Raw genomic sequence first — 9898 nt, 5'->3', positions numbered from 1 at the left:
TCTCCAGTTAGTTCTGGAAGGGTCTAATGTAGCCACCCCATAGATAAGCAACAGCACCATTTGCTGAGGGAGCCTGGGAGTCGCGTCTGACTGGGCAAAAGGTAATATGGGTAAGATGATTGCTGCTGCTATAACTCAATAGGAGAGAAAGGGCCTGAGGGAGAATGCCAGGAGTAAACCTGGGGCTAAGGCGACAATGCCTTTACTCAGTTCCTGCCGTCTGTGGCTCTTTCCCCCATATTCCTGAGGGCTAAAGGTAACTGCCTGTAGGGTAAGGTAGCTGGACAATAGACCTTGTAGACAAGGTAGAGAAAGGTATTATAGGGCTAGACACAACATTTGCAAAGTCACAAAAATATGCAACAAATGTTCTCAGAATTCCTGTGTTTTGGTGAGCAGAGGAGTGCTAATATGTCTTGGAGATCCTGATTTCAATTCTTGTGGATAAAATTTCCAAAATAAGTAAGAAACTCCTACCACTCAATAGCAAAAGAACTAATGACCTGATTTTAAAATGTACCAAGAACTCAATTAGACATTTCTCCAAAAAAGACATACAAATGACTAAGAAGTACGTGGAAAGATGTTCAATGTCACTAATCATCAGGGAAATACAAATCAAAACCACAAAGAGCTATCATCCCACTCCTGTTAAAATGGCTATTATCAAAGAGACAAAACCCAAGAAATGTTCATGAGAATGTGGAGAAATTGGAACTCTTTGTGCATTGTGGGTGAGAATGCAAAATGTTGTAGCCATCATGAACAGTATTGAAGTTCTTTAAAAATTAAAAATAAAACTACCATATGATCACCTACCCTACTTTGAGATATATTTTCAAAAAGTTAATTTTAGTCAGGTGCAGTAGCTCATACCTGTAATTCCAGCAGTGTGGGAGGCTAAGATAGAGGGAGGATTGCTTGAGGTCAGGAGTTTGAGACCCGCCTGGGCAATATAGCAAGACACTGTTTCTATGAAAACATTTAAAAACAAACCAATCTTGTTTGTTTGCTTGTGGGGAGTATTGTTATTAGAGACAAGGTTTCATTCTGTTGCTCAGCCTGAAGAGGCTAAAGTACAGTGATGTGACCATAGCTCACTGCAGCCTAGAACTCCTGGGCTCAAGTCATCCTCTTGCCTTAGCCTCCCAAGTAGCTGGAACTACAGGTGGGCATCACCACAACCAGATAATGTTTTACTCTTTTGTAGGGACAGACAGGTTTCACTATGTTGCTCAGGCTGGTCTTGAACTCTTGACCTCAAGCTATCTTCCCACATTGGCCTCTGAAAGTACTGGGGTTACATGCCCAGCCAAAAAGTTGGTCTTAATTGACAACTTAAAGTTGGAGAGAATGTAGGAGAATTTGTATTCTGCATGTTAGGTTTCTTTGGAGGGCAGATTATTGATATGTATCCAAATTTCAAATATATATACCCTTTTAACAAATTTTAAAAATTTGTTAAATTTATGTGGCACCTGTGGCTCAAAGGAGTGGGGCACTGGCCGGAGATGGTGGGTTCGAGCCCAGCTCCGGCCAAAAACTGCAAAAAAAACAAAAAAACAAACAAACAAAACAAACAAACAAAAAATTGTTAAATTTAGTTCTCTCTCTCTTCCCCTCTTCCCCCTCTCTCTTTTCTCTCCTTTCTTTTTTCTCTTCTCACTCTTCTTTTCTCTCCTCCTTGGTGCTGCTCTGCAGCATCCTAACAATATAAAAAAAAATAAAAATAAAAATAAAAAAATTGTTAAATTTAGCAATTTGACTTCTGGTGTTGAAAGGTATACAAGGTACAAGGTGTATGTTCTTTGTAGCATTGCTTATATTTAAAGAAGAATGAAATCAACCAAAATATTTACAAGCATGGAACTAGTTACATATATTACAGTAAGGCCACCAATGTTAATATTTATATATTATATAATACATGTATTAAAAAGAAAAATAGAGCAGCACCTATGGCTCAAAGGAGTAGGGCGCCAGCCCCATATACCAGAGGTGGTGGGTTCAAATCCAGCCTGGGCCTGCCAAACAACAATGACGGCTGCAACCAAAAAATAGCCAGGCATTGCGCAGACGCCTGTAGTCCTAGGAGTATGGCTTGAGCCCAGGAGTTGGAGGTTGCTGTGAGCTGTGATGCCACAGCACTCCACCCAGGGTGACAGCTTGAGGCTCTGTCTCAAAAAAAAGAAAAGAAGGGGCGGCGCCTGTGGCTCAGTTGGTAAGGTGCCGGCCCCGTATACCGAGGGTGGCGGGTTCAAACCCGGCCCCGGCCAACCTGCAACCAAAAAATAGCCGGGCGTTGTGGCGGGCGCCTGTAGTCCCAGCTACTCGGGAGGCTGAGGCAAGAGAATCGCTTAAGCCCAAGAGTTGGAGGTTGCTGTGAGCTGTGTGAGGCCACGGCACTCTACCAAGGGTGGTACAGTGAGACTCTGTCTCTACAAAAAAAAAAAAAAAAAAGAAAAGAAAAGTAATAATCAATGTTTATTGAATTTTTTTTTTTTTTTTGAGGCAGAGTCTCACTTTACCGCCCTCGGTAGACTGCCATGACATCACAGCTCACAGCAACCTCCAGCTCTTGGGCTTAGGTGATTGTCCTGCCTCAGTCTCTCGAGTAGCTGGGACTACAGGCGCCCGCCACAACGCCCGGCTATTTTTTTGTTGCACTTTGGCCGGGGCCAGGTTCAAACCTGCTACCCTTGGTATATGGGACCAGCGCCCTATCCACTGAGCCACAGGTGCCGCCCTCTTAAATTTTTTTTTTAATTAATTTATTTTTTTCCCATGAAAGTTCTTAGTTTAGTAATCTTGTTAAAACCTACACAATGGCTGCAGTTATCATCACAGCAGAATCTGCAACTTCGGCTTTTCGCCAGCACAACACAGGGCTTTGCCGTCCCCCTCCCCCGACCTTCTCCATTCTGTTCTTGTGTTCCTTTCACTGCTTTGTTGGTCTTTTTCTTCTCATACAGGCCGCGTCTTGTAAGTCTATATTTGGGTTCATTTTTCTTTGCATAATCCAAGAAATCATAAATCATGCCAAAGCCAGTTGTCTCACCACCACCAAAGTGAGGTCTGAATCCAAGTAAACAGGTGACATCGATGTGGCCTTATAATTTTGGGCTATTTTTTTTCTTGTATTGCTGTCTTTGGTACTGTTGCCTTCCCAGGGTGAAGGACATCAAGGACCATTTGTTTCCTCTGAAGTGGTTGGTTGGCCGTGAACTTCCTGGTCTGGATAGTTACTGTGTCATTCATGATGGTGGTCAATCCTCAAGCAGCCAGGGAAGAAAAAAAAACGGAATGATTTATTTATTTATTTTTTTTTTTTTTTGAGACAGAGCCTCAAGCTGTTGAGCTGGGTATAGTGCTGTGGCATCACAGCTCACAGCAACCTCCAACTCCTGGGCTCAAGTGGTTCTCCTGCCTCCGCCTCCCAAGTCTCTAGGACTACAGGCGCCCACCACAACACCCGGCTATTTTTGGTTGCAGCCGTCATTGTTGTTTGGCGGCCCCAGGCTGGATTCGAACCCACCAGCTCAGGTGTATGTGGCTGGCACCTTAGCTGCTTGAGCCACAGGTGCTGAGCCCAACTGAATGATTTTTATACATCAGTCATGTTTAAGTGTTGTACACGTACAATGTATAATATATACTCTCATTGATATTCACAGCAGCTCTATGTATACACCATTGGTTTGACAGAATGGTGTCCGTTTATACCTGTCATAACATAGTCATTAGTAGTGCCCCCCTTTACTCTCAGAAACACCTCTTTTGGATAATAGAGTACAGGTTCGCCTTATCTATGAGGTGGTTACTGTCAAATCGCTTCATTTTATAGCTGAAGGAAAGGAACGCTGTGAAACTTGCCCAAGGTTACACAGGTAGAGAGTAGAGACCAGAAGAGCTTTATTGTGATCGCAGAGGACAGTCTTGAATTTCTTCTAGGATACCATCAACTTTCAATCTAAAGCTTGGGAAATCAGCTCTTAAAAATTGGGAAATAGCAAGAAGAGAGAAAAGAATAAAAATGAAGAAGAAATGTTCAAAAAGCAAAAAAAAAAATTGGGAAATGGTAGAGGCAGGCCTGGTAGTGGCCTCCAGGGTGAAAGGGAGGGTAGGACAGTTGTCTCCCCATTCCTTTATAAAAAGTATAGCATTAGTCTACCAGAAGGGTTTTTCTCATCATCCCTAGAAGCTTATCAGTTTCCTTTGCCAGCCTTTAACCAGCTGTTTTCAGGACTTATGATCTGGTTTTATCCTCTGTGTTAGAATCTTACTATGTTTCTTCCCCGGGCCATCTGTCCTTTTTCCCTGAGCTCTCCCTAGAAGTGATGGGTTGAGGGCATAATGGCATTGAGCTCACTTAATGTATACTGTGCTATGGGCAGTCCAGCTAACTTAGGTCAGTTCCCCAGTGTGTTTACTGTCTTACTGGGAACTACATATATGGAAAGGCTGAATACTAGAGAAAAGGCTAGAATTTCAGGAAATGAGGATATTTCTTTGGGTCAAATAGATAATATGGTGCCATATTGTTATCTCACACACTCTTACAACAACCTTGAAAGGTAGGCAGCATTGTCCTCACTTTTCTGACGTGGAAGCTATGAAGTGCCTAAATATATCCTAGTAAATTCAAACAAATGTATACAACCATAACTCAACTCCTCCTTAACGTGGTCCCCCCAAATTCCCATGGCCAAACCTAATGAAAATCAGAGAGGAAAACGACAGGATGTTAACTGATAGTGATTAGAATATTGTACTTTTATATACATTTTACGAAAACGTATGGCCTTGTGAACACATTAATAGAGTCCTCCTAGGACCTTGGAAAGCTCCCAAGAAGTGAGGGTTCTGGGGTTTTATTAGCTTCATGGAAAATCTAGAAATCCACGTTTTGTAGTGCCACTGGCAGCTGGTATATAGAGAGACTGACATTGTAAGCCTTCACAGTGGCAGGCTAGGGCCTGGAAGCTGGCCTCAGGCTATGGATCAAAGGAGAAGTTCTAGGGTGTGATCTAGTGGCACAGACCTAGTTGGTCTCTGCAGAGCAAGCAGCCAGCATGGTGAGTTATGTCTGTCACTCACTGCTTCCCGTGACTAACTGAACGTGGCCAAAGAGGTGCTTTGTCATTCTCAGCAGCCCCTGCAGAAGGTACTACTGCCCACTATGGACGAGGAGCCCATAGAACTTCTGGGGAGTTTATGCTGCAGACAAGGGAGGCTGGCTGGGGGCTCCAGTTCTAAGTAATGGGCTTAAGTCTGCCTTTACATTTATTGGATACTTCCGTCTCTTTGTTGCTGAGGCGCCCTCTTATTGGCATCCGTGCTAGCTGCACAGTAACTGTAAGAATAAATCATAAATGCTTCATGAATTGAAGCTTCAACATCATTTTGGAATAGTTGATATGTAAAAGTTAGACTAGATTAGAAATTGTCTCATTATCTCAAGAAATGCACCACGACATTTGCCAGTAATGTTAGGTTCTTTAAATGTAACATCAACTGACATAAAATTTTGAATATCTATGCAAAATGTTTTAATTTTTTTATTTGTTCCTATGACAAAATCTTTCCAAGTGACAGAAACCAAAAATTTGAAGAAATCATCACAAGGAAGCCATGAGAAGATATTGCATGTATGGCGGCGCCTGTAGCTCAGTGAGTAGGGCGCTGGCCACATACACCCAGGCTGGTGGGTTCGAACCCAGCCAGGCCTGCTAAACAACAATGACAACTCCAACAAAAAAGATAGCCAGGTGTTGTGGCAGGCACCTGTAGTCCCAGCTACTTGGGAGGCTGAGGCAAGAGAATTGCTTAAGCCCAAGAGTTTGAAGTTGCTGTGAGCTGTGACACCACAGCACACTACTAAGGGTGACATAGTGAGACTCTGTCTCAAAAAAAAAAAAAAAGAAATTGCATGTAAACTTTTTTATTTTTTTTAGACAGAATCTCACTTTGTCACCCTCGGTGGAGTACTGTGGCATCACAGCTCACAGCAACCTCAAATTCTTGGGCTTAAGTGATTTTCTTGTCTTAGCCTCCTGAGCAGCTGGGACTACAGGAGCCCACCACAGTGCCCAGCTATTTTTTTTTTGGTTGCAGTTTTCATTGTTGTTTAACAGGCCTGGACCGGGCTTGAACCCACCAGCCTTGGTGTATGTGGCTGGTGCCCTACTCACTGAGCTACGGGTGCAGCCAGCATGTAAACTTTTGAATATTAAAACCTGACTATAAAAGGTTGTATTGAGTTGAAGGAGGCAAATGGAGTTAACGTAGTCTTTTTTCTATTATTTATTTATTTTAGACAGAGTCTCATTTTGTTGCCCTTGGTAGAGTGCCATGGCGTTATACCTCACAACAACCTCAAACTCTTGTGCTCAAGTGATCCTCTTGTCTCAGTCTCCCAAGTAGCTGGGACATACAAGCACCTGCCACAACGCCCAGCTATTTTTAGAGATGGTTTTTTGCTCTTGGTCAGGTTGGTCTCTAACTCCTGAGCTCAATCGATCCACCTTGGCTTCCCAGAGTGCTAGGATTACAGGCATGAGCCACCACGCCTGGCCTAAACTAGTCTAAATTTATGAATTTCTTACAACAAAAACGACTAGAGGAGGAGGGTAAAGGAAATTGATTAACATTAGGTTTTGATAAATTAAGGATCAAATCATATTGTAATGTTTATGGTAGCCACTAGAAGCATAAAAAGAGTATAAAAATTCTAAAATTATAAGGAGAAAAATAAGATTTTAAAAAATACCCAATCAAAAAGAGACATAGTACTGAATACATTTTAAAACTCACAGTTCAATTAAAATTTTTATAATCTTTACATTTTTTAGTATGATAACTTTAATATTTCTAATTCACATGTAATATTTGTCAGGAAGATTTTAGGAGCGAGAATTATAATCATCTCAACTGAGAAGTTAAAGACTTTCTCTTTTCGGGCAACGCCTGTGGCTCAAGGAGTAGGGCACCGGTCCCATATGCCTGAGGTGGCGGGTTCAAACCCAGCCCCGGCCAAAAACCACAAAAAAAAAAAAAAAAAAGACTTTCTCTTTTCTTTTCTTGCCCTCGGTGGAGTGCCATGGTGTCATAGCACACAGCAACCTCAAGCTCTCAGGCTCAAGCGATCCTCTTGTCTCAGTCTCCCAAGTAGCTGGGACTACAGTCACCTGCCACATGCCCAGCTATTTTTAGAGATGAGGTCTCACTCTGGATCAGACTGGTCTCCAACCTGTGAGCTCGGGCAATTCACCGGCTTGGGCCTCCCAGGGTGCTGGGATTATAGGTGTGAGCCACCGCACCCTGCCCCCTGCTTTATTTTGTTTACAGTGCCTTAGTCAAGACCAGACATTAAGATTTTTAATTTTAAAAGGCTCCGCGTGCATAGCACAGTGGTTACAGCGCCAGCCACATACACCAAGGCTGGCAGGTTCAAACCCGGCCTGGGCCAGCTAAAAAACAATCACAACTACAACCAAAAAATAGCCAGGCACTGTGGCAGGTGCCTGTAGTCCCAGCTACTTGGGAGGCTGAGGCAAGAGAATCTCTTTTTTTTTTTTTTTTTTTGTAGAGACAGAGTCTCACTTTACCACCTTCGGTAGAGTGCCATGATGTCACAGGACTCACAGCAACCTCTAGCTCTTGGGCATCCGCGATTCTCCTGCCTCAGCCTCCCGAGCAGCTGGGACTACAGGTGCACACCACAACGCCCGGCTATTTTTGGTTGCAGTTTGGCCGGGGCCGGGTTTGAACCCGCCACCCTCGGTATATGGGGCCGGCACCTTACCGACTGAGCCACAGGCGCCACCCGATTTTTAATTTTAACTGATAGCTTTTTTAGATATACAAGTGAAAGCTAAAAAAATAAAATAAAATGTCCTTAGTTTGTAATGGATTATCTTCCTACCGTATCTGTATGGTAAGACTTCTTTACAGTAGTTGATTGGACCAGGAATGAGTACTTGATCCTAGTTGCGCCAGGGAGAACTATGTTCCCTTCATTGGGGACCTTGAAATTGGCATTGAGAGATTTCCCCTAGTTCTCCATAGGTTCTTTTAAAAGAAAAAGAGAGGCCGGATGCAGTGGCTCACTCCTGAAATCCTAGCACTCTGGCAGGCCAAGGCAGGTGGATTGCTTGAGCTCAAGAGTTCAAGACCTGCCTGAGCAAAAGCGAGACCCCAGCTCTACTAAAATGGAAAAACTGAGGCAAGAAGATCTCTTGAGCTCAAGAGTTGGAGGTTGGCTGGGCGGCGCCTGTGGCTCGGCGGGTGGGGCGCTGGCCCCACATGCCGAGGGTGGCGGGTTCAAACCCAGCCCCGGTCAAACTGCAACAACAAAAAAAAAATAGCCGGGCATTGTGGCGGGCGCCTGTAGTCCCAGCTACTAGGGAGACTGAGGCAAGAGAATCGCGGAAGCCCAGGAGTTAGAGGTTGCTGTGAGCCGTGTGACGCCACGGCACTCTACCCGAGGGCGGTACAGTGAGACTCTGTCTCTACAAAAAAACAAAACAAACAAAAAAAAAGAGTTGGAGGTTGGAAGTTGCTGTGAGCTGTGACATCATAGCACTCTATCCAGGGCAACAGCTTGAGACTCTGTCTCAAAAAATAAAAGAGAGAGAGAGAGATTTCCAAGCCATCCATTGGGTGTAGTTATCCTCTGCCAAGTTAATTGGAGAACTGAGAAAACTGGTGATCAAGAGACAAAGCAGAAAGGAAGAGAGCTGAGAGGTAGGTGTTTCTGGATTCTCTCCAGCACTTCAGTCCTTAGATCAGAGTTACCCAGGCTTGAATAAAAAACTGCCCTTGGAGCTTGGCGCCCGTAGCACAGTGGTTACAGTGCCAGCCACATGCACCGAGGCTGGTGAGTTTGAATCCCTGTCCAGGCCAGCTAAACAATGACAGCTGCAACAAGAGAATAGCCGGGTGTTGTGGCAGGTACCTGTAGTCCCAGCTACTTGGGAGGCTGCGGCAAGAGAATCAGTTAAGCCTGAGAGTTTGAGGTTGCTGTGAGCCATGATGCCACAGCACCCTACTGAGGGCAACATAGTGAGACTCTGTCTCAAAACAAACAAACAAGCAAAGAAAAAAACCCAAAAAGGGTGGCGCCTGTGGCTCAAAGGAGTAGGGCTCTGGCCCCATATGCCAGAGGTGGCGGGTTCAAACCTAGCTCCGGCCAAAAACTGAAAAAAAACAAAACAAAACAAAAAACCTGTGCTTGGTTTACTGTGAGTTAGCCATGAACCTATGTGTTAATTCCCTGGTTGACTTAAACTAAACTAAAAATAAATTATTTCAATCAGTGCAACCCACATTTTTCAAATTCAATCTCTGTGCCAAAGACAGTTGGGATGCATTTAATTAGAGAGGTGTTTACCAGGTAGACTTGTATTGAACTGTGTTTGAGGAAGAAGAATGGATGAAAACTGTGAACATCATGTCTAAGCCCCAGTTTTCAACAAGCAGTTGGCTGTGACAACATCTCCTACGAGAGGGAATGTTGGGTTAAAGAAGTTTTAGTCTGATGGTGAGATGATGAGCTCAATTTTAAACACCTTGAGTTTGAGGTGTCCGTGGAAGGCACATGAGGAGATGTTAAGTGGAGCCTAAGGCTGGAAAGTGCTCTGTAGAGAGACATTTGGAACTTGTCAGCATATGAAAGGTAGTAAAAGCCATGGGATTGGAAGAGTTTGACCAAAACACTACATAGTGAAAAGGCGAGAGAGCCAAACACAGACTCTGGGCATTATCAACTTAATGAATATTATGTCCTAGGACTGTTTGCATCTACAGTGGTCTTTTTCATCAATGTATTTTGGGGGAAAGACATTTTCAGCAAATATGAAGTTGAGTCCATAGTGGAGTATCAAGTTGCCGTGAGATT

The sequence above is a fragment of the Nycticebus coucang genome, chromosome 8, assembly GCF_027406575.1.
Source record: "Nycticebus coucang isolate mNycCou1 chromosome 8, mNycCou1.pri, whole genome shotgun sequence".
Lineage (NCBI taxonomy): Eukaryota > Metazoa > Chordata > Mammalia > Primates > Lorisidae > Nycticebus > Nycticebus coucang.
This window is presented reverse-complemented; position numbering follows the sequence as displayed.